This window comes from Pempheris klunzingeri, chromosome 21 (assembly GCF_042242105.1).
Source record: "Pempheris klunzingeri isolate RE-2024b chromosome 21, fPemKlu1.hap1, whole genome shotgun sequence".
NCBI classification, from domain to species: domain Eukaryota; kingdom Metazoa; phylum Chordata; class Actinopteri; order Acropomatiformes; family Pempheridae; genus Pempheris; species Pempheris klunzingeri.
The window spans coordinates 3,707,941-3,734,164 of NC_092032.1; the positions used below are offsets into that span (position 1 = coordinate 3,707,941).

Sequence of the window (26,224 nt, forward strand, 5' to 3'; positions counted from 1 at the left end):
GACTGAGTGACATCTGTACGTCTATATGGCAGAAAAAGAAACTAAACCTTGGCAGGGCACAGCTCCTATGGCGGTTTACTTGACAGAATAACTAATCCCAAAATTCACTCTGCATTTCCTCCTCCTGTTCCTGCAATATATGATAACACAATGTACTGTCATGCTTGATAAATCTCCAGGATGCTCAGGGGGTGGGGTGGGGGGGTCAAGAGTTGGGGAGCGTGTTCAATATCTTGCTTAAGGACATGTCAGCGGGGTGAATCCTCTCTGAGCGGATGCTCCTGCTGTGGCCATGTAAGAGAAAAAGACTCTGCATGACCTCGATCGGATGAAAAAGCATCTGGCCTGTATTGTGCTAATGATAAGACGTTTATTCTTCATAAATCATTAATCCTTTATCATCCCAGAGGAAATATCTTACAACCTGATGCTGAAAAGACTGGTGGAGATCGGACAGATCAGCGTGTGGCCAGACATTTGCTGCTTTTAATTCCTGCACTCTGAAAATGCAGGTTTGAAACCAGATACAAGCCAGCTGCTGGGATATCTGGTTTGTTCTGAACTGTGCCTCTGAGCAAGGCATTGCAGCGATAGCTGCTCCAGGAAACTATAATTATCTCAGACAAGTGAAAAGTCAAATGCCTCCTCCCTGGTGTAACGTGGCTAAAAACCTGACTGCATCAGACAGTGTCATGTCACTTAGTGCTGTGCGGTCAGCATCAAACCCAAACTCATGGTGTTGTGCACACTGACGGGTTCTTGGAGGGTTACAGAAGTACAGTGGAGTGTCACTGTCCAAGGACGATGTGGCTGTAAAACGCCTGCGGTATCACTTTACTATCACTATGTTGATATATGATTAGAAGAGGTCACGCGGGCAGAGCTCTGAGGGAGACTCAGACTCCCACTCATTACTGCGTCAGGCTACGTTTAGGAGGTCTGTCTCACTCTGTAATGAGCCTATAGCAAATTCTTTAGAACGTTTCTTCTGAAAAGTGAGCAAAGAACAGACACTTTTCTCACATCCTTAATCACAGAATGAATGATTAAGTCAAAGAAAGGTACACACCACATGGAGAGATTCAGTGATCATAATACTTTGGACTTTTTTTTTAACACAGGAGGAGATGAATGAAGGACTTTTGTGAAGATGGAGATCGGTGAGCGCAACAGGGAATTTGCTTCACACTCCATATCATCTGTCACTGCTCACAATGGGATATTAAATAAGCCTATATGAAGCGTTCCACATGAAGCAAAAAGTACGGCACAAATGGTTCTATGAGGGTAGAGTGTATTGGAATAGACCGTCTCAACATGGTCTGGAAAAACAAAGTGTTCAGTGGTCTTGGCCTGTATCCACTGTGGAAAGCTCACCTTTGATGTCACTTTCTAAGAGAGGTGGTACACTTCCTCTGAATACCTTGTGAGTGTGTGTGTGTGTGTGTGTGTGTGTGTGTGTGTGTGTGTGTGTGTGTGTGTGTGAGAGAGACAGAATAAGAGCTGACTCATGCTGCTTTCATGACTCCGCAGCAGTTGCTGCTGTTCGCTTCTCTTCTAACTGTCACTATCACAGAGACGAGTGAAAACACTGAGGGGTGAAGCCCTGGAAAACTACATTTGTATATTCCCCAGTGTGCCACAACCATCAAAATGTTAATCTTTCTGCAGCTAAATAATGTTCCTGAATTAACTGGCACCGCCCGCCATGATTAATAATCCTCACAATATTTACCGGCAATTACATAATCTGGATTTATCTTCGTCATTACGCAAGGTCTGCAGTCCCCTGTTCATCGCGTTTCATTTCATTTTCATGTGGAGGGGGGGGGGTACGCTTCACGTCCTGATTGTCCCTTGTGACACTTTATTGTGTTTGTCTGTTTGAAGTGTTTTTTCTGCCGCCACAATTCTGTTTGCAACTTGATGCCGCTTTTCTCCCTCTCTCTCTCTCTCTCTCTCTCTCTCTCTCTCTCTCTCTCTCTCTCAGCTGTAGCCCCCCCAAGACCCTCCAAAACATAACTGGGCATAGCTAATGGCTGGATGGCTGGATTTAGAAAGAACATTACATTAAAGGTATCTACAGTCTCTTATCTCTTACACCATATTACAATACCGAATGCTTTTTGAAGAATGTTTAAATCATAAATGTGGTGTCTATTTTAAATGAATGAGTGTGTAGCAGGTGTCAAGGAGCGCTATGTAAACCACTTCTTCCTTTGCTCTCCTCTAATGCGTTCACACACACACACACACACACACACACACACACACACACACACACACACACACACACACACACACACACACACACACACACACAGTGTGATTGTCCTACTTAGTGCTCAACTAGCTCGTACTAGTTGTTTGTCCTACCACACCCTGTCTTTCTATATACACACCAATCAATACAGACACCTGAAGGGATGCACTGCTTCTGTGTGTGTGTGTGTGTGTGTGTGTGTGTGTGTGTGTGTGTGTGTGTGTGTGCATGAGGAAGAGACTGTGAGAAGCAGAGATACTTCTAGGAAAACACACACACCCAAACACAGCATGACCCTCCCTGGTTTACATGAAAGCAGACTGGGAGGGGGGGGGGGGGCAGGGAGCAGACGAAAGACGGTTATCTGATACCTGTTCACAGCTTGTAAATCACTACTCCAGGTGCACCCGAAGGGGAAATCCTCCCTGTTGTCATGTTGAGGTGTCACATCATAAACCCCCCCCCAGACTGTCCAGAGTAAACTGTAGAAATGAGCAGACTGTGTAGACTGAGTGTCCATATACCATAAATATTAAAACAAGTTCATGGTCAAAATCTTATCACGAGTCAAAACTGTCTCAACTTAATTGTCTTTTGGTCAAACTTGTCTAAATTGAATTAACTGTTTTTCAAGTTATGTCAAGATATGTAGTAATTATCTGCCTGACGTCCCTTATAATTTATAATAATGTGTGTGTGTGTGTGTGTGTGTGTGTGTGTGTGTACTGAGGGTCCAGCTGCCAGCACACTAATCTGACAGAGATTCTATCGTTCACATTCCTAGCGGGCCATTCAGTCTATTTACCCCAGCCACACAATCACAGCACTTTGTCAAAGCATCCTGAAACACACACACACACAGGCACACACACATAGCTGTCAATAACCTTTATGGGGTTTGGCCCACATTTGGATTTTTAAAAAAAAAACCCTGTTCTTCTCCGATAGAGATATGATATCAGCTGATTTCACCGAATAACAGATGTATCGTATCAGCAAATATGTCAGCTGACAGGTCACAGTAAGTTGTGCTACACACTTATCAAACGTTTATGCTGTGCCCTGTTACATAATCAATTGGTCATGTTGGATTTGTGGGGCTCAAACCTGTGATGAGTCGTCGTTGGCCTGAGTTTTAATACTTTCAACACGACTTGATAAGGACTAAGAACACAGTGCAGTACTCCTGTTTCAAACACATTCCCAACACCGAACGGTCCTCTGAAGTAATCGTTTTCTGATATTTTAGCTTTCTTTCATTTGAAGCATCATTATGCTCCGTCCTCATGTAGTGAGAGGAGATCACACCTAACCCTTTGGCAATCTCACGGTTTGTGTTAACAACGTTTCTCTGTTCGCAGAGAGCTGTAAAACCTGCAAGACAAAAAAAATGTGGAACAGCTTCCAACTCAAGTTAAGCGCTGCTATGAGGAAGCACGAGCAGAACTGAGACTCTTCATATTCTCGCTAATCTGTGGGATAAAGTATCTGATCAAATATCATGTGATAAGGTCATAAAAGGCAATTCACTTTTGAATCCAGGTGATGATTTCATAAGCCTGTAATATCAGCCATAACCCTCACAAACATCCCTGTATGTAGTGGAGGTTCCTCTTCACGGTTAAAGTCCATTATTGGCACTGGCTGGATTTACACGCAGTAAATACTCAGAGATCACTACAATTCACCTATAATTCACCTTTGGAATGACTCCTGCTGTTTGAGTATGAGAGCACACCAGTGTGCTGCCAACACACACACACCCCGATACAAAATAACACTCATAATGTGACACCTCTGCCCGTGTGAAAATATAAAATAACACGTAGGCCTCTCTCATTGCACATGTCAACCCTTCAGCTTCAGGAAGACGTGGAACATTACTGTCACTTATGTCACTTATGCTATGCACGCACACACACACACACACACACACACACACACAGGAAGTTTATGTTTATGAAAGAAGCCGGTGGCATGCTCCCCATCAGGCTCTGCAAATACTAGGACTACTATGAATAAAAACATGGTGACAGACAATGAAGCAAAGAATGAAGAGCCAGAGACAGAGAGAGAGAGAGAGAGAGACAGAGAGAGAGTCTCATGGGCATCTGGTCTGCTGCTGCATGCAGGGTGTGTGTGTCAGACAGACAGACAGACAGACAGGCTGTGTGCTGTAATTAGTCTCCGGAGGCATACAGGTGCAGCTCAGTGATCTTTCCTCATGTACTATGATCATGCACTTGAGAAAGTGTGTGTGTGTGTGTGTGAGAATGTCTACAGCACCTGTAAATATAACATTGGATTGCTCTTTCCTGTTGTTTCTATTCTCTATATTATCTATATATTATTTTCTCGATATCTTTTCTTGTATCTTGAATGCAAGAAACTAGGTCCAGTTTTAGTCCTAAGGCCGTAGTTCCTGCTCTCAGAGAGGCCCTGCAAGGACCTTCCAATGGCACAGCAAAGTTTAACTGTAATTCCAGTATTCTAATACATATTTTGGTGTCTAAATGGCAGGTACAAAAGATGTTCACTTCAGCAGACACCTGTGAAATGGGCTACACTGCGATCCTTTGGAGCAACTGCACATTATCATATTACGTTCACTACGAGTGCTTGTTTTTGAAGGCTCGGACTGTTATTCGTAGTGTCCCACAACATTATGGAAAGGATCCCTACAGACATTTGGTGTTTTAAAACGCTAGTTCACATCCAAACCCAAAATATTGTTTCTTGAAATATTGATTCAGGTGTTTGACTGGAACTAATACCCAGCATCTCCCAATTCAGTAGCATTATGTCTCTGCCAATAATGTTAGCTATCGTTACCGATTATTGGAAGGAAAAAGTAACAGAGACAGACTAGTAACAATCAATGACAGCTATTGCCTCTTCTAATTCTACTAAAATGTCACTGACAATGACTAGAATACAATATCTTTTAAACTAAAACTAATATACTACTAATGACCATGACTAAAATATGTCTAAAACTATTTTTAATTTCTCAGACTACAACTTGAATCCCAATCAGGTGCCAAAACACTGTGGCGCAGCGAAACATGTACAGCATCCATTCAGGGAATTAATGTGGATGTGCCCTCATTTCCTTGTTCATCATCTCTTGGTTACACAAACCAGTGTTGCTCTTACACGTGGAATTATCCAGCTGACTGACACACAACATGAAGGTAGTCACTCAAAAAGACAACAGGCACACACAGTAAATATGCAAATAAAATATGCTCGCAGTGAACTTTGCTCTCACATTTTTTCACATCTTACTGATCGAGCGCAGACATACAGAGGGAGTGTGGTGGTTGATTAACTGATAAAATATAAATTCTGTATAAAAGGGGGTCAGAGAAGAGAGGACACATATTTTTGGAAGCTTGTTACATAAAAAGTGACAGCAGGCTTACTACACTGTGAGAGTTAGAACAACACTAAAGGCCAAAGTGCACACAGATGGTGATTGGTTTTCTCAGGGATAATTAAATGGGAAGTTTAATAATGGTCAAACAGTGTGTCATCTGCATATTGTCACAGTTTATGAAGTCCTTTTCTAGACACCTTTGAATGGATCCTATTTAAGAATGATAGAAGGCATTCAAAGACATGCCTGATGCTTCCATCTGCACCAAGAGGCCATTATTAGTGACAGCATTTTTTGTGTCTTGGTCGAGTCTCCTTTTCCAGCTCCTAACCTACTAATCCACGGGCTGGTCCTGCGATGCGCTCCTCTGGCCTGCACTGCCAGATAATGACCTAATTCACAGATAGATGCAGGTCAATTTTTCAAATCTCATCTTACTGTGTCCACATCAAAAGTGAAAACCATTTTTCACTCAGAGTAATTACATACTAAATCAATACAAAGACACCAATGGAGTCAGATTTAAAGCAGGTGGGACAGGCAAGGTGAATGAGGCATCAGTCATGTATTCACAACACTAAAAAAAAAAAATTCAAATTCAAAAAACTTGAGCTGCAGGTTCCCACAGATGGCTTCCAGGCACCCGGAGCCTGCCCTGATGTTGTGACTCAGAAAATGGAAGGAAAACTTGTTGGTGTCTTTGGGCACCTGATTTCTATGATATGATACGCATAAAGAGACCAAAAAAGTTAATTACAGATCCTGGTAACACATGACTCACAACTACAGGAGTAAGTCAATAAGTGCGCAGATGAACCAAGTGATGAGTCAAGAAATCCAACGTCAACTCAGGGACGTGAGAACACAAAGCTGTATCAAAGAGTCAAACTGGTCAGATGCTGAATGTCCAATGAGCAGCTAATGACTGTGCAACACTGTAGTCTGTAATATATTCAAGCTGATGCAAGTCACTGATGGGCCAAAAATAGGCAGCAAACTAATGTGCTCACTGTGTGTTAACCCGGGGCTGGGCTGCTGCAGAGCAGTCACAATACACACACACACAAAGAGAGCCTCAGATAAATTGAGACCTTAATTTTCATTTTACCATCAATCCTATCCTCCGGATGCCACGCCTTCAGATGAGCCTGCTGTATCTTTGACTAAAATAGTCTGACGATGCACTGAACCAAAAAGCACACACAGTCCCGGGGTGTGTGTGCTCATACACTGGCCTTATGTTACTTACACTCATAAGCTTGTGTTGGACAGACTGTGATATAAAATGACACATGTACATGCCTTAATTAGTTCTCATGCAGTTTTTAGGTCTTTTCAGGAGAAGTGAGTTCATTATATAACAGCATAGCTCTTATGCATGATATACCATATACAGTACATAATAAATACTATGCCATGTGCAGATAAATAATGCACAGGCTGTCAGACTGTGAGGGCTTTCCCATGTAACCGGCAAAAGCAGCAACAATGTTTGCTGAGCTCCGGTTTCCTAATCGGCGGTGATGTAAAACCCACGACGGCCTCCGAAATCTGTCAACTAGCCAACTGCAAAGGGACGAAGAGGACAGGATCAGAGGCGAAAGGGAGAGGAGAGAAGCTCTATTGATCCGCTGACAGGAAGAAGCAGAAGCGTTAAGGAGAAGTGGAAGGGGTTTGACGGGGGAAAGGGAGAGAGGCGTGGGCGCCAGGGGAGCCAGGGAGAATGAGGGATGAGGGAAAGCAGCACGAGAGATAAAATAGAAAACGGTTACAGAGACAGGGTCAATAACTGTGTGTGTGAGCTGTTCTGAACACACGATAGAAAGGTTTGCCATGGATTTGGTGAGACTTGATGGCTGTGTTAAAATGTTACTTAAAGCCCATCTGATTATATTATATATCTATTTGTGTCCAGGCCAGCTGGGATGGACTCACGAGTCACAAGATCCAATCAAGTTGTTCTGTACAATATTAAACTACCTGACAACAAACTGCATCACTCTCATACACTGTTGTTTTGTGACCAATACCAGGGCCAATACATATTCTGTAAAACATCTCCATACAATTAAACTTTAGGGTCTGAATAAAGTCCAAGAGTCTCCACTCTTTCAGTGTGCATGGATGACTAACCAGTAAGTTATGTTTTAATCTTATCATCGCAACTGACTACACTCTGAGTTAATCGAAAAACTCCTGAGGGAATTAATAGGTGTGATTGTCATGAGTAAATTTAGGATGGTTTTGCTTCTGTTTGATAGATGCTGTTGCAGGAGATGTATGTATTGTATTGTCTCATATGTTTCAGCCCACACACTTGCCTTTGTTACGTGCCATTACTGGGTCTGCTGCACTGCTGTGTTGTATTAAAGGATAAATCAGCCTCTAAACTTTAGAGACAGGGAGGAGCTGTAACCTTTAGAGTCTAAAGGTTACAGCTCCTCCTTCTCCTGCCTCCTGTATTCTGACCAAAATCCCAGGATGACTGCTATCTAACCATTTTTCCTACCAGATCCCCCAGTGTTACAGATACAGCGGTTCCATCTAGACACACTACGTCTATTTGACTGTCTGGTGTCAGCAGCATGTAGAGGGGGGGGGGGGGGGGGACACGTGATTAGACAAAGTGAAAACATACATATCAGATGAAACAAAAAAGCAGAGAGAGAAGACCCTGGAGCAGTGTATCTTCTAAGCTGATGCTTGCTTCCATTTACAGAGCCAGTTTTAGGTAATGTTGATATGTGTGTGTGTGTGTGTGTGTGTGTGTGTGTGTGTGTGTGTGTGTGTGTGTCCTAACGCTCTCACAGTGCCTTGGTGGAACTCACAGTGGGTCTGTTTAAGGGCTTAGTGAAAGAGCTAGTGTTTGACCCTGTGCGTGTGTGTGTGTGTGTGTGTGTGTGTGTGTGTGTGTGTGTGTGCGTGCGCGCTGGCCATTTGTCCTAATAGAATTACACAGGACTCTCAGGACATGTTTGTTCAATTCAGCACTTGCTGCAGCCCATTATCGTGCACAGTAGTGAGCAGACAGACAGGTAGTGAAGTCTACGCCCTCCATCACGCACTGCTCCTTCTTCTCCCCCTCTGCCTCCTCACACAGCACCAGTGACGGAGTTCATTCCCTGCATGTTTCCCCCGCAGTCTCGCCTACACACACACACACACACTCTGAAACACATGCATGCACACAATATTTCTTTGGGAACTGTGGCCTATTGTTGCTGAGCGAGGCTGAACACATCACAATGGAATGCAAAGCAGTGTGGACACACAACACACACACACACACACACACACACACTCACACACAGACACACAGAGGTCAAACTCTAATCCCAAACCAAACACTGTCACACACATACAGGTAGGGGGCACACACTCATCTGGGGCTAGGGCATGGTGGTAGATGGTCGCTAGAGTGTGTGTGTGTGTTGTAATGGATTGTAAAATGAGCTCTTCTCTGCCCTGTGACTCATGCAGTTGACCATCAACTTTAAATTCCTCACATTCCAAATAGCTGTAAACAGCCAAAAATACAGACAAACCGTAGATATGAAAAGGACAGTTAACAGCATAAACTGGTGATGGTGGTGGACAGTAACAGAGAGAGTAATAAACAACTAAATGGGTCCTGGATAAGGAACTTGTATGATATGTTGTAAATATGGGTTTCAAGATCAGTTCTTAAAGGAGAAATACAGCATTTTTAAATCTGTGCCTTATTTGAACATATTTTGGCGTCTCAATAACTCCACCAGACTCCACTGACACTGACTGTCATTTTACCAGTTGGTTATCAAAGCCCCAAAATGTTGGGTTTTCCTGGTCTGCAGAGCTTCTGTAAATTTCTCTGTCATCTCAGGTGTCTCTTATTCAAGCATTCCCCGTCAGTCGAACTGCTTTCCTTTTCTTTGCAGCAGCGGCTGTCCTTTCCTTTGTGTTTTGTCCCTGTGATGACACATGAGACGGGCCTCTCGAGCTGACTCTAGCTGAATTTGGCATTGATTGAGCTCTCTGATATCAACCCTCACAAAACATCTGAGAATGAGTGTTTTAACGCATGACCCATGAATATAGTTCCAATTTGAAACTTTAAAACTATGGAAGAGCTATGAAGGAGGACTTTGTTCTACAGAATGTCTTGTTTATAAAATTCTAAAATAAGATTCCCAGACTTCTCTCGTCTAAAAACACACCTCCTACCCTCAAGCCTCCATCTACGCATCCATCCATCTGTACGACATCCAGCTCTTCACCCTGCTGTAATTCCTAGCAGGGCAGCAGTAAAGCTTGGCCACTGAAACACTGGTCCAGCTGCTACTGTTGAGAGGGGGGATTACAGCGACCAGCTCCCATTCTTCCTCTTCCCTCTCTATCCCTCCATCATTTCATTCATTCAATCCGCCGTTGTCACGCAATCTCAGACTCCACCCCTTCTGCCCCCCCCCCAAAAAAACACACACACACACACACACTACACATCTATGTGCACGTTCACACAGACAGTGTGTTTGGCTACCTATAATTATACACTACAGCACTATACAATCATGAATGATTATGAATTATGTCCCACCATTTCAACAAAAATCTGTCAAATTTAAGAAATTATTTGTCGCCTGTTTGTAAACTACATCGACAAAGTTACAGCTAAAACAATGTATAGTCTGCAGTTTTACAGTTTTAATACAGACAATGATGTAAATGTGTTAAGTCTGTAGCACTCAGCACACCTGACAGTAGAAAAAAAAAAAGCTGAAACATGCTCAAGCGTGCACACACAACTGGCAGCTGAAGGTCGAGCATGGGAAGCAGCAGGAGTCCGTCACAGTGATCACACTAAGCCCAGACATGGTCTTGATGTCAGAAACATCAAGATGGGTAGTCCTGCTGGAGCTGACTGTTCCCTGGGAAGACTGGCCAGAGGAGGCCAATGAGAGGAAGAGGTCCAAGTATGAGGAACCCGTCTGCGAATGCTGGAAGCAGGGATGGGAGGTGCAAAGCATCCTGACAGAAGTTGTTTTGGCCGGCCTCTCTACAGGGACCAAAAGCTCCCTGGCTTCACAAGACTGCACATCAAGAACACCTCTGAAGCTGCGGAGAAGACCTCTAGATGGCTATGGATGGAGAGGTGTGATCTGTGGGTGACACAGGCCACTTGGACACAAGCTGGGGTCAGACCAACCCTGGTTAGGTCGCCTGGGGGAGGGTGTATGATTGGGGAAAGATCCCAAACACCTGATGATCCCAGGTTAGATCACTGACTGACTGATCAAAGTGCATCGCAAGAAGTGTGTAATGACAAACAAGCATCACTGAGTGTGTGAATTCAGACATTCAGGTCAATCAGGTCAATCGTAGTGATTCCATTGAAATGAACTGCATTTCAATGGAATCACTACGATCTGTGGATTCACACGCCAAGGTAAAGTACCTCTGCCTAGTTTAGTTCACTTTAGTGAGAGAATCAGAGAAAGATTTTAACCCTTGGAGGTCATATTTCATTGGACAAGTTCAGCAAAGATAAAAAATGTATGTCAAAGCACCATCGTTTCTAAATGATACAATTCCTAAATCTAAGAAATGGAATTACTGAACTTAGACCAAACGTTCTCCCACCTCCATACAGAGGCACGGAAGACAAAAAAACCCTCTCTTAGAACCTTTTTTTATTGATTTATTTATATTTGTATGGTTATTATCATAAACCACACACTGGGTGTTTGTTGCCAGATCAAATCTTCATTGCTCAGCACAAGACCAATAAAATCTAGCGTTAACTGTAACAATTACACAGAAAATTAGGATTTTCTACTTAACGCTGTGTTTGGGGTCATAACTAAGAGCCAGTCAGCTCCTTCATCAGGCTGCAGCCAGACGTTTCCCATCATACCCTGGGTTTTGCAGTCAGTGGAGAGCAATTGTGGAGCCTGGAGTCTCCAAACTGCAGCTGCCTTGGTGTCATGAGGTTATCGCTGAGCCAATTACTCACTGATAAATAATTCATTGAAGCTAGAGCGGCAAACTTTCCTCTTTTCTTCTGGAAGGACATGAAGAGCAGGGTTTTTTTTCTCACCAATGACAGTTTTTGGCTGTCAGACAGCGTAGACAGAATGACTGCGCATAAATTCATTTGGCTGTGACTTCCCTCAAAGTGATCCTGAGCAACAATCAGAAGGCAGCCAGTCCTTTGAAGGTGAGCAGCCTGCAGGCCTGAGAGGAGGCACTGGGGCTCTGACAGAAACGACAGGCCACGACAACACTTTCTGTCCATTTGTCAGTTTTAAACTTTTTACTGATGTCTTGTGAATTAAGCAGGCCACATCCCCTACAGTGCTGCATGGTAACATCTGACCTCTGCAATGCAACCCCATGCAGCATCACCTGGCAAAGTGCTGTGGTAGTTTTCCAGAGAAGTATAATCCTCCCTCGTTATATTATGAACCAGTGTGCAGCCTTCACACAGGATGTATAAGTTGAACTGAGCTCTGGACTATATGTCGTTGTCTCTTTGGTACCTGAAACATCACGCCCCTATAGGGCTATTTTTAGTCTGAGCGGCCATTGAGGCATCGGTGTGCTTCACGTGAAGTCTCAATCAGTGTTTAAAACCCCGTCTTTCTCAACAACAGAATCAGGGGAGGCTGCGTTACAGCAGTTTTGGAACTCTTATGAAACCACCGGTCTGACATTCACACTCACTTTGCCCAGCGACGGGCCGGCTGCTGCGTGGTGGTGAGAAAGCACCAGGGTTTGAACTTCGCTCTCATCTCCTCACACAGCTAATTCTGACACTTTTTGTGGGCACCATGAATGCCTTTGAGGAGAGACTGTGTTAAAGTCTATCCCCATTTGAACGATTATCTCAACTGTCCCATCTCTGAGTGGCTTCTCACCCTGCTTTTGATTATGGCCATTAGGAACAGCTATAAACACTTCTGCCTTTAAATGTGGACCGGCGACAATTTGTACAAATTACTGTGTTACTAGCACACCCCAAAGCTGTTTGAAAGCTTTCATTAGCTTCAATCTGGCATCAACAGCTACAAGTAGAGTGTAATGAGGCGACAGCCACTGCTAATGTCCGACCATTCTAGTGCAATCTCAAAGGGAAACCAGATATGTCAAAAAGAAATAAAGCAAGTAGACTTTATTAAGTATGTGAGTATTAGACTGTAGTGAGGAAGTATGATTATGTAAGGATAATAAAGCAGTTCCTGTCTCAGGCTTAAGGGTCCTAAGCAGCAGCATTGTTTGGCAGCACAGGAGCTAATGGATGATGGATTTCCTCTTTTCTACTTCCTAGACAGAGGCTGGAGTGACTCAGCCTACTGACCTTGAGTATGTATACAGTATCCTGCTACGGTCAGGATGACCTTGACTGAAGAGCAGGGGTCAGTTTTCCTACACCCCACTTTCCACCCTGACTCCTCCCTGACCTGCAAAACTCCAAAATAAGCTTGAACATACAAAGTGTATGTTCAAGCTAATTTTGGAATTAGCTTGAACACATAATTGGAGAGGACATATTTTGAATGACGTATGTCTCATTAATTGTGAGTCATGGTGAGCAGACACAAGGGAGAAAAAGAAGCACAGCAGATTATCCATCAGACTGGTTTCAGTGTCTGGGCAGAAGAGCAGGGAGTCAATGGTTCTCAGTTCCAGTCAATTGACATTCCACAGGCTGAGAAGAATTCTGGATCTCTCCAGCTGAATTACTCAAGGAACCTGTCTGCTCACTGGAATACTCCCTCCCTTCCTCCCTCCCTTCCTCCCTCCCTTCCTTCCATGGTCATTATTTCCTGACTCACCTCTTCCTTCCACTATATCTTCCACCTTGTGCCTTTCTTTCATGGGTGTTCGATGAATGTGACAAATTTCTTTCTATTTCTATGCTACAATATCACAATCAGTTGATCTCATGTAGGTTGAATACACAGCCAGTTTAATCATTTGAAGTGTACATGGATGGCATGCTGGCCACTAAGCCTCAATAAATACTGTATAGTGATGACAAGTGACCTTGAACCATTCAGTCAGCTTTCTGTTCTTATGGAGCTACCATCAAAGTTACACAGTAACATGTCATGTGGCAGTGGGTCACTTCATAAAAACTTGACTTCAAAAATCTACCACCTGACTGGTCTCCCTTTCAGCTTTGCCATCTGGCAACTGACTCACAATAGAAACCTAGAGAGAGAGGGTAGCAGAGGGTGCTTCTGCTCACAGTTTTTCTGACACTGTTGCCCTTCATGTTGAACAAAGAGATGGAAGTACGTTGGTCATGTGCTTGATTCTTTTCAGGAATGTGATTAGACAGATATCATAGTTTCGAGAGCTCCACTGTTGCCTGAACAAATGCATTCTTTAGTTTTTATTTCTGCGCTTAGGACCTCCTGAACAGGTGACGTCTGCTTTGGGCCTTGGCCTGATTATTTAATTCAACAGAATACATTTCTGATTTTGAAGTTTTCATATGAGCACTCAGTCTTTTGAAATGATCTACGCACTGGTGCAATCTTTACCAAAACCCAAACCCTGGTATCAAACATTTTGAAGGAATACATTGTCCTTAATGGACTCATCTTATTGCCTCACACAATTCACAACATAAGCCATTCATCATCTAAACCACATACACACATGAATAATTACTTAGAATATAGCACAGTGTAACTATTGTAGTTCAAGGATGTGTTTGACTGCTGTGGCTCCATACAAAAGTCAACAGTGAAAATCCGAGTTAGAATGTACACTGATACAAACTCAACACATCTGAACATTGCTGCCAGTATTCAAGACATTCTATGGGCAACCAAATGACCAACCATCCCAACAACTCTGCAACTATGCTCCCAAAACGAAGCTCATTTCTCATAGTCTGGCATGACATTTTGGCAAGGATGCTTAATTGATCCTTTAACTAATTAGTCCTGAGAGTGGGTCATTTGTTACACAGTTGGTCGAAATACTTCGCTTCAATTTGACCAAACGTCACGCAAAACCAGTGAGAGCCGAAGGTAGTTTCATCTGACTTTGGTAGGTTGCATTGGTTACAAGATTCAGCAGCAGATTGTCTGGTTTCACCTTTGCAGTGCGAGAACACTCTGAGTTTTTCCCAGAATTCAACACTGTCCACAACTATAAAACTAGTGAGAGTGGTATTTGATACTGGCGAGAAGCCACGGAGCGTTAAAGCAGGCCTGCTTAGGAAACACTGAGACAGCTGTACTGTAGCAGAATGTGAAGCGTTGGGCTGATGTATTTCTAAAATAGTTAAGGGAATAAAACAGATGTTCCCCTTTTTAAGGCATTTTCATCACTGGAAATGTCTGCTCTTAGTGGCACTAGGCCTGCTGTGGTATTTCTATAAAATGCTTTTCAAGGTAGTTTCCCTACTTTTGCACAACTGCCTGCACAATACAGAGCAGCACTGAATAGAAGACTGTATAGCGGCCTTGTACTTCACTCAACACAAACAGGCATTGGGTCATTCCAGTGAATTTAAATTATTCTATGATGATCTGAGGGCAATCAGATGCACAGCGATGCAGTGGTTAGCACTGCTGCCTCACAGCAAGAGGGTTGCAGGTTCCAATTTGCCGACCAGATGGTTTGCAGTCTGTACCCATGTCAGCTGGGATCGGCTCCAGCCCCCTGCTTACTCTTAAGGATAAACAGTATAGACAATGGATGGATGGATAGATGGATGATATGTGTATCCTTCAAAATAAGAGCCTCTGATAGAAAGGCCTGTTCACTTGGACAAGAACTGTTTCCGGAGACATACGGGAATTTATCTCCCGCTGAAGTTTGTATTTTCTCTGTAACAACAGCGGGGTGGAGATCCAGCCATCGGCAAACACAAATTTCATGCATTTCTGCATCTGTGGGAAGAGCTGGTATGACAGTGACCGACCCCTGAGATTTGTTTGATAACCCATCATGCCTAATACCTGATCACTTTGGCAGACTTACGGCAGAGCAACAAGCAACAGGACATTTTAGGGATGTGATTGGATCAGGTCCATAATGAATTCAGGGCCTTAGATCAGTCCCACCTCTTATTTCCCACTCAGTAATCTGGCTGCGGGAGGATTGGAGAGTAATCTGGATTGAGGGAGGGAGGGATAGAGGGATGAAGGGAGGGAGAGGGACAATCCTCTCTGATGTCATTCCTCTTCATATCATCAATTTCTGAGTCAAATGTACAATAATGTTCTAGGAGACAATGTGTGTGTGTGTCAATGTTTTACATGTGTGTGTGGCTCCTGAGAGGATTCTGCACTTTGAAACAGCCAAGCAGAAAGAGGGTGTGGACGCATTAATGCTGATCGCTCAACATTAATGAATTAATAAAGAGCCACTCCTCTCATCCAGGCCCAGGTGCACAACCACTGATGCACTTTTACATACAATGGCTGTGCTCCTTTTAAGAGGGAAGTAGAAGGGAAAGACTGAAAGCCTTCTGTTTGTGTATCACCAGCATCAACGCTACGCAGCGATAAGAGCTGAGATAACAGGAGCACAGTACCTATGTGTCTCCTCAAATTGATTTCTCATCAGTCAGACTGTGCTGACTGAGGAATGAACTACTGAGGCTTCTGGATTTCCAAACCCCAAAACATCCCATTTATTACAATGTAAAACCAAGCAAAGAAGAAGACACTGGAAATATCACTGTTTGGATGTGAAAACTATATAATGATCGATTATCAAAATAGTTCCAGATACATTTTCTATCAGTCAAATAATTGATTAATTGACTGATCACTGCAGATGTAGTGAGCCTGGTCCATCCATTATGGTGATAATATTGTACTGCGGTGCATGGAGAGGCCCGTTCGTGCACAAGATGCAGTCTATGTAGCTGGACTACAGCAGGGGAAGTGAGCACAGACTGTAAATGAATGGACAGACCCGACAGACAGACAAACAGACGGACAAAGAGAGAAACAGACTCAGGCTCGCTTGCATAACTTTGCTCCTCTGACAGCGCAACTTCACCGTGCGCACCCATGCTGCCTCAAGGGCTGTCGGGAATATCGCTACTACAAGTATTCAGCTGCACGTGAACTTTCCACCTTTGCAGTATTTCAGACTGGGAAAGTGAAAGTTCGCAGTCGGTGTTAGCGATAACACATACAGGTGAAATGTAGAATAACTGCCTTCGGCTAATAATTCCCAAAAAGGGCAGGAACGTGGCTAACGCGCGTGCAGCCCACCGCTCTACAACGGAAGGAGTGTCCGAGGCGCACCTGAAGGCAGCACTGTTCTACACCCGTGCACCGTCGCTGTGAGATCACTCATCCAAAATCACCGTCACTTCACTTCACCGCTACACCCCGGCTGTCTGAGCGCTCGTGCCCCCGCTCCCCCGCGCCGTGGCCGGCTCCACGCGCCGCCACTCACCCACAGCGTGGACAGTGTGTGTGTGTTTGAGCGGACTCACCGTTTATAGTCTGCTTTCTCACAGTTTGTCCGAGTCTCTGGGCGTCGCTGTCACCGCTGCGATGATCCGCCCACCCGAGTGTGCACTCCGCTCCGCTGGCCACAGACTAACCTGGTCCTCCCCCGGGAGGCTCCGCGCCAATCAGAGGCCGACTTTGTTGAGTGGCTCGAGCCTCGTCCAAACAAATCGACGCGCGGCTCCGAGTGACAAATGGTTTGTCCAATTGCAGCTTTGTAATCCCGGGTAGCCCCTCTGTCGTCACCAAGTGTACTTTTGACAGACACCCTGTCCATGCAATGGAGAAGTTTGACTCCTTTTACGGGACGGTGCCGATCCAATGGCCGGGGGGAACGGGCTGTAGATACAGACAGGGCCCAGCCAGACGCCCCCGTCCCGGCCGGATCACCGGAATGTCACCGGGATAGAGGAGTCACAGTAGAGAGATCCTGGCCTCAGACTGGTCTTAGTTACCGTGTCACACACGGCCAGGTATCCACTCACTTCTCATCTGTACTACTGAAGAAAACAGTTTAAACACAGATTATTATTATGACCCCGATCAGACTTTTGGTAAGGAGGCAGCTGACGTGTTCTTCTGTCCGATAATGGCCTCACTGAGGCACACTAGGCCCCCAGGTTTCCCCTCAGTGATGATACAATTACAATTAGCCCACTTTCCATGAGAAAGACCCGGGAGGGGGGAAATCCAAAGCAGTTTTAACTTTAAAAAGCTTCGAGCTGACATCGTGCAGCTTGTAGTGACACCATGTGACCAGAAGAGCAAACATCAGGGCTGCTGGTGGTCTGCTGCATCAGCAGTCTGAGGATCATTTCACTGTTTATCAGCCTTTAACATCTCACAGGGCCTGCTGCAGGGCTGCAGGGCTGCAGGCTGCCCCCTTTCTCTGGAAGTCTCCCCCCAAACACACATGCTCCTCCTGTGTAGAGCAAACTTACCTTGGTTCATGTGTCCCTCACAGCTTCCAGCCTTCAGAGCATTTTTAGTTGGCTCACATCTTTTCTAACTAAACTGAGCAAATAAATGTAATATGATAATAACTTCAGATAATAAGTGTTTTATATATTATTATTATTAGTAGTAGTATTGTTGTTAGTGTTTAAATGTATTTTGCACTTTTTACACACAGAACAAATGACTCAGTGACTCAGTCTAAAGTAGGAAGCCTGTAGTATTGAATACAATCATAGAATTGTAATATAGTATAGTTGTAATATCTGCCGCCATGCAGTCTGAGCTAACCTTTTTCTGATCATAAACTTCATCATTGATCATAAACTCCTGCTCCACAAACTTCAGTCGATAGTCTTAATAATATAATTCGTCCTAATCAATACTCTATACCATGATACCATTGTATGTGCCTCAGGCTCCACCCCAGCCCAGGCCCTGACTCGTCTTCAGTCTGCATTTGATTCTTTCCAGGTAACACTTGTTAGTCATAGACTTAATACATAGTATTCTCCACCTCCACCATTGGCGCTGACTGTCTTATTAAAACTTTGAAAGTCTTGCTGAGTCTTACAAACACTTAAGAATTGGGCTTGACAGGAGACTATCATTGAAGCAAAAAGTAAGAATCAAACTGGGTTTCCTGAATGAGATTAAAGGCTGTCTGTCTTTATGTCTGTTCTGGACTGTGGAGATATTCTGTATTGTCATGCAGCCCCGTCAGCTCTTCAGCAGTTAAACCCTGTGTATCACAGTGCATTACGCTTTATCACAAATGACAAATTCAGGACTCATCACTGTTCTCTGTACCAGAAGGTTGGATGGACTTCCTTACAGACTAGAAGAAGCAGGCACCTGGTGTTATTCGCTGACAAAGCTCTGCTGTTGTGTTTCACATCTCTTCTCTCATTTACATCCACTAACTTCAGGACTCGATCCAGTGCCTGCCTAACTTTAGAGATCCCTCACCCCTGCACTAACGTTGGTTTCAGTTATTATGCACCTTTTAAATTGAATGAGCTACAATCTGCCTTCAAACTGGACTCACTCGTCACCCGTAGAGAATTTAAAACCTCATTACCTGAAGTCTTTATTGATTCTTGTAACTGCCTCAGGTTCTTGTATTCCTGTATTTCTTGTCATTGTTTAAATTTGCACTGTATGAATTTCTGCTGTGTGTTTGTTTTGTGAATGATGCTTTTTCTCAGGTCTCTCTTGTTAAAGAGATCTTAATCTCAATGAGACTGCCTGAATAGATAAAGATCGAATTAATCAAATAAATAAAGTAAAGTAAATCAATTTGCTTTATGAATAAATAAAAACTACGGCAGGTTCCTTTAGAATGTATCCTATTCTCGGCCACAGTCTGCTGTATGTTTGTGGAGGCAGAGAACTTTAATTCAAACTGTGTCTCTTCATCTTCAGCATGAACAGCAGGTTCAGGGTCTGGTTTCAACCAACAGTACAAGTTTAACCTGCAAAACCCCTCCAGGAAAATGACCGCAAGTGATGTGGGGGTGAGGAGGGTGGAAATGGGAAGGTGGTGGTGTTGATGGTGTCGGTGGGGAGGGGAGGGGCACAATGCTTCCTTTGTGGAAAGACTATTTAAGGGTCCCTATTATAGTCATTTGATTCAGAGTTTGTCCGTTTAAGGATGTTTGTTGGGCCAAAAGAGGTTAAAGAAAGGAAGCTGCTGCTGGAAATGTTGTGTTGGGATTAATATTTCAGTGTGGTCATTGTTGAAAGGTCGTTATGCTCATTTGTGACACAGTCTGACTGGAGACTTTTCTCATTAGCAAGCTGGGCCGTTCAGAGAAGAGGGATTGTTCTTCAGGACAAAAAAAAAAAAACAGTTTCCACAGTTACACACATTCCACTCACGTCGCTGAGCCAAGAGGTGCAGATTCAGAAATGTAAAACAGCCCCGCTAAATGTCACAAAGATCAGTCCTGACATCTGGATGTTGCTTTCAAAGAGGTTTATTGAAAGAAATATTTTGAAATTTTATAAAGATAAACCATTTATAATGCTATCACACAATCAGAACCTGAAGCTTCACCATTTCCCCCTCTAACCTTCGTCAACGTTTGATATGAATAATAGACTATAAGCCTCTAATCACACTCCACTGGCCACCCAAGTATTGCTTAGCTCAATACTCCAGGGACTGCCAGAGAGCTATTTTCAACACATTTGAGTTTTTTTTTGGGACATCACACTATTCAGTACTTCAGTAAAACTGTTTAGAATATTGCTAACAGATTTGAACTGAAAAGAACTGAAAAGAAAGTCGGGTGTGGTCCAAAAACTGCACTCAGATGTGTAGATAACCATCCTCCGGAGCGTAGCCCGTACCAACCTGGGCCAAAAAAAGTATCAGTAATATTTTAGGTGTACTTGATTTAACCTTCAGAGCGAGGGTGGAACACAGTCCAGATGAGGTAAGTCAAGCGCTCCTTGACATTCGGAACAGTTAAAACAGTTCTGCCCAGGACCGCCACACATGCATCGCTCCGTAGCAAAGATACAAATATACAATATAATATTGTATCATGTAGGATATCTGCAGCTATTCAGTACCACTCTCTCCCATGTAGTAGCAGTAGTATATATATATATATATATGTGTGTGTGTAGAAAATATATAATGTAAATATAGATATACACTACTCACTAAAAGTTAGGGATATTCGACTTTCAGGTGAAATATATGGAAAATGTAAAAAGTGAATGCTACAGTGATATTATATCATGAAAGTAGGGCATTTAAGTAGAAGCATGCAATGGTCATTTTATTCATCTTAAACAATTTATTGAAAGAAAATCAAACAACAGTGTCTCAATAAATTGGGATGTGGCCAAAGGACGTCCACTCCTCTCCTTTCTGTGACTCTTCCAGTCTCTGTATCACTGTTCCAACCTCCTGATGACACTCTGTGACCCTCTAAGCTCAGTGAACACCTCCGTCTGAGGACTTCCTGTTTGAAGCCTCCAGCGTTGAGGTGCTGCTGATCAACTGTTAGGTGTCGTCTTGGTCTCATGATGTCAGAATGTGAACAGCAGGATGAGGAGGACTGTTTAAATACCAATTCTAACTGAAGCAGGAAATGTATTGGTGGATTCATGGATCAAACCTGTTGTGAATGTTGCTGTTAAGCTTCTTGTTAGAGAACAGCAACTGGTGCAGAAAGTACTGAGACACTGAACAGTTGGACATGTGCATTCAAAAGTTTAGAGAAGGTCACATTAAGTTCACCTGGAAAGGTTAGAATGCATTTTAGGTTCATCCTGAAATTTCACCTGAAAGCCGAATATCCCTAACTTTTAGTGAGTAGTGTATAATAATATATAAATAATGTAATGATATATATACACACACACACACACATATATATACTACTGTACTACTGTGTGTGTGTGTGTGTAAATATGACTCTCTCGTAACCTGGAAGAATTCAGCATTTCACACAGTTTGCAAGCGTACAGCAAAAATCAGCTGCTTTGCACATCGAACCCTCTCACTGACGGACGATTTTCAGTGTAGCATGCAAGTAAAAATGTGCACAATGTTAAAAGCTTTTACCTTCATCATTCTAATCACTTGTAATCGCTCTCATCGTCATCATCGTCATCATCATCATCATCATCATCATCATCATACGCATTTTTATCTTCGTCTTTTTTTTCAATAAGGTGATCATTTCAATAAGAAATTAGAGCAGACTTTATTTGTTTAGTATATTTTCCTCTATAGTGTTTTGCATTTCAAAGCATGCCAAAGAAAATGTTCCGTTTTCTGCATAGTGCTGGCTATACGAGTGCCAAACAGTTTGATTCCTTTACAAGTAGTAGAAGTCGGTATGTACAGGCAAGGAGTGACAGAGCAGATCCAGTGTTGTGTAAACGGTACCAAATCCCCCTCCGCAAGTGCTCAAAATATCTACAAATACAGGACCCAAGTCTATCAGAACTCATAGAAAGTTGAACAGAGCTGAAAAAAGCTCAGCAGTATGGAAGAGCAGTTAAGGAAGGTGTGTGTGTGTGTGTGTGTGTGTGTTTGTGTGTGTGTGTGTGTGTGTGCGTGTTAGGACAAGTGTAAGTTGGGTTTTTATAAGCATGAGTTCAAACGCAACAGGGGAAAAAACAATCTAACCTCTGTTAACACCCCCACCCACCCACCCACCCACCCCTGCCCACAAACACCCCTTTTTCAAAGTGCACCCTCTACTGTTATAATATGCAGTATGCATTACATAAATGTATTCTCTAGCATCGAATATTACACTAAGGTCTACCATCACATACAAGGTTAAATTACAAGAGTCGACAACAAGCACATTCTAGTTTTGAGGTCATAGTTCTGAATTTAAACATACAGTTCAGGCCACTAGGTGACTGTTATTGAACACTAACAACGCTCTCGCTACAGTGTGAGAGATGGCGTCCACGTCTGAACATCAGTACCTCAGCACTGTGCTGGAAAAAAAAAAAAAAAAAAACTGGTCCGCCAGAGTCACTGGGTGTTTACTGGATTTTTTAAGAGTCAAAGATTGATTTGTTATCCTGGTGACCACAGGTAGGGACTGCTGGTGAACACTAACAGATGGTGATGGCGGCTGTGTCAGCTCCGCAAAACCAAATGAAACGCGACAACACTCAGGTAGGTTCAGTAGTAAGTAGAACTCAGTAGATTTGGTAAATGTCAGCTTATCAGCTTCGTGATCCGTTCCCTCGTATTCTAACTACAGAGTGCTGAAAAAGGGGGAATCCTAGTGACTTTGTATGGAACTGTGATACAGAGCATCACGTCATACAGTGTACAAACCACCCTCAGCTTTGCACTAATTCTCTGGGTTCAAGTTTTTCACATCGTTCTAATCACATCCCAAAACAGTCTTTCCTTCAGCCAACATTCTTTTTTTTTTTGTACCTACAGAGGTGCATTACGTGCCATTTTAATGTGACCAGTGATCAGTAGTTGCAGCATTCGCTTGCTGAAGTGCTCCTTTACAAATACGCACACAGATCCAATGAGCGCTCAGGCAAAGACACCGAGGAGAGCTGGGCAGACTGGTGACACAGGCCGCATGCACATCGTGATCAATGTAGAATGATTAATGAGAATAGTAATAATAACATGTGCAGCTCAACGAGTACTTCTACCCATAAATATTGAATAAATATTGAGAACGGTGGCATGAGTGGAACAGAACAGGTTACATATTTTTACACCTTACAAGAATAAATTAATGCAACAGCAAGCAGCAAAATACAATCTTCATAATTCAGCATTAAAGGGGGATTCCATCAGAGTTAAGGGTTTAGGATGCTATTCTGTAAATATCAGGGTCCTCCAGTGTTTCTTTCCTTTCTTCTGATTGGTTAGTTTTAGAGTTCTGAGACAAAGGAAAATGAGCCCTCTAACACTGATGATGCGTTCCTGAGTCTTTAAGAAACATCTGCACTGTCTAAGAGATAAAGTGCTGAACGGACGCAGTTAAGCTGCTACAAGTCTTAACTGTTTAAAGGACTATTGCACTCAAAAGGCTTTCCCTCCTCTGGTATGACTCTTCGTTGCGTGGGACAGTCTGTAAAATTTAGTATCAGGGAAGACAATTTGAAGACGTCACGGGTTTTTATTCTCCTCCTCACGACTGTAAACTAAAAACGGATAAAGGTCGACAGCATTAGAGTTGTTTCGTTTGAGTTCCACTTTATGACAATGACATTTTGCTATTTGTAGCATTTATGGATGATAGTTGACGAGATTTGAAAGGAGAATTATAAATGTTCTCTTTGCCAAATGTTACATTTCGGACTTACTTCCAAACATAATACCAAGGACCTTTTTCCATGTACGGGAAGTGTGCAAGCAATAATTTTCTCTTAATCCTATTTAATAAAAAAAAAAAAAACTATTAATCACTACTGTGTTGCCAGGCCAGATGTACCTGTATCTGATATTTTGCACAACCTTCCACTGAAATGATATCACACTATGTAGGAAGATGAAACACGGAGGTCTGGGCCAAAAGGTGTTTTTCGGTTCACTTCTACACCCACACTTCTACATTTCTACACTACCCCCCATTGTTCTCACTAACTGGTGTTATTTGTCAGGAACTGTGGCAGAAGGCAGTCTACAGTACATCGCTCAGCATAGTAGCACAGAGCCAAATGAAACCTGAACGGCGGTAACTTGTGATGAGCCTGGACGGTGCAGAGTGACACACGGTCACACTGGGGTCAGTCCTAACTCTTCAGGGCTCTGTTAGCTCCACTCACAAACAAATCAGTGCATGTTTTTACCAGTCGTCTATCTGTACATATGCTGTAGTTCTCATAATACTATACTCTAGCACATAATACTATACTACATAATACTATGCTATACTAGTATTAATAGTAGTGGTGTGGTGAGGAGACGTCACCGTCCATGTATCCTTATACCTCAGAGAGTCCATGTTAGTGTGTGTGCGGTCTGCTGGCACGGCGTGATGATCACTACCGCCGTAATGTCGAACATTTTGGGGATGACTTGGATGAACTGTGAAGAATTCTAAAACCTCCGTGTTTTTTTTGGGGTCGTTTGCTCGTTCATACAAGTCAATAAAGTGAGTTTTGGGGCAAAGAAAACAAATGCGTCCTAAACATTAGAATCCAGTGACTCTCCTCGTCGTGTGGGAGCAAACACACTATGGGCCATGCTCTGTCGAGTGAAAGACAAAAGAACACTAGGACAAACACACACACACACACACACACACACACATATGAACGCTTCGGACCTGAACTTATCACACACATAATAAGATTAAAGCACACGCACTCATGTCTTCTCGTCAGTGTTTGCATATTAAACCGCACAGAGACTAATGGCGCATTCGGCTGGTCGTTGTAAACTGGCAAACTTATAGAAATATGTATCACATGACAAACCGGTATGTACAAGGCAAAAGCATTCTGGGTGTTCGCTCGGGTGGAAAAAAAAAAAGTAACAACCAATGAAATCTGAGGTAGCAAATTGAACTAGACTAGAATCATCCGACCTCTTTCCTCTTGATGCGCGTCAAGTACTGACGTCATCACGCCAGCGTCTTGTTTCTCTGTGAGGTCACAAACTCATAGCTCGTGGAAATAGTCAGCTGAGACTTCCTGCTTGTTTAAATATGAATAATTACTTGTTGTTGTTTTTTCGGTGCACTCTTCTCCTGTTGCACTTGTAAGTTTGCCAGTTTACCTGTCTGCGACCCTGCCTAGCGTGCCATGTGTTCTTCAGTCACTAGCAAATCTGTACAATGTCTATGATAGGGCAGCTGATATGTTCATCAAGGAAATTCATGGCTTGTAACCCTCCAGTTCCCACCCCTGAGGTGCAAACCAGCCAATCCAGTGTGCTCTTGGGAAGAGTGGAGCATCAGCTCCACCTCTTGGGGCAGGACTTCGGGGGGGGGGGGGAGGAACCAATAAGGGAACGGGACAACAGGTTTCCTGTTAGGCCAGCTAACACTACAATTTACCAACCAGTCTGTGAATTTATCGGAAGCGCCACGGACATATAGAATAGAATAATCAGTATATCAACAGAATTTTCAGTGCAAGACGTAAATGGCTACTTGTTTTGTCATTATTCTGTCCGTTGTTGTATTTTCTTCTTGTTGTTGGTCATCCAACGCTGAATACCGCAGTAAAAGGATTCTTCTACAGGTAAGCAGTCATTTATGTGTGGGACGATATGTCATCCTTAGCGGATGACTGAGAGGTTCAGACCAGATCAGCTAACCTGGACTGAGATCATTGAGAGGCAGAGCTCCTCTCCGCTTTGTTTGTAGGTTTTGGTTAAAGGTTGTACCGCTGTGGAGTTCAGAAAGCTCCGGATGTGTCAAGAGGTGAGGGGACACTCGGGGGAACAGAGAGACTCTTGACCTGGCTTCACTCTCTCTGGGCGCAGTGGCCTTTCTTGTGAGAGGTTAGAGGTGACATTTCAGCAGTGAAGATACAGTAGCTGGGTGCCCCGAAGGGTTGGTGGTAGGTACAGTGGGTGCCTGTTTATCTCCAAAGTGCTATGAGAACCGGTGGAAAATGGAGGAACTGCAGTATAAAACATCACTTTCGCTGTCTTTCTGTATCCCTCCCTCCATCCCACTCTCCTCCCCC

At 43.4% G+C, this 26,224-nt stretch overlaps 1 protein-coding gene across 8 annotated transcripts in view; it reads right to left on the reverse strand.

The window, feature by feature from the left end:
• LOC139221269 (microtubule-associated protein 4) overlaps window positions 1–17,155 on the reverse strand; it is a 98,910-nt gene extending 81,755 nt beyond the window's left edge. For all 8 annotated transcript variants that reach the window (XM_070853198.1, XM_070853200.1, XM_070853204.1 and 5 more), the window contains exon 1: window positions 17,098–17,155. The gene's annotated coding sequence lies outside the window, so the exon portion shown is untranslated. The remainder of the gene's footprint in view (window positions 1–17,097) is intronic.
• Window positions 17,156–26,224: the final 9,069 nt, after the last annotated feature.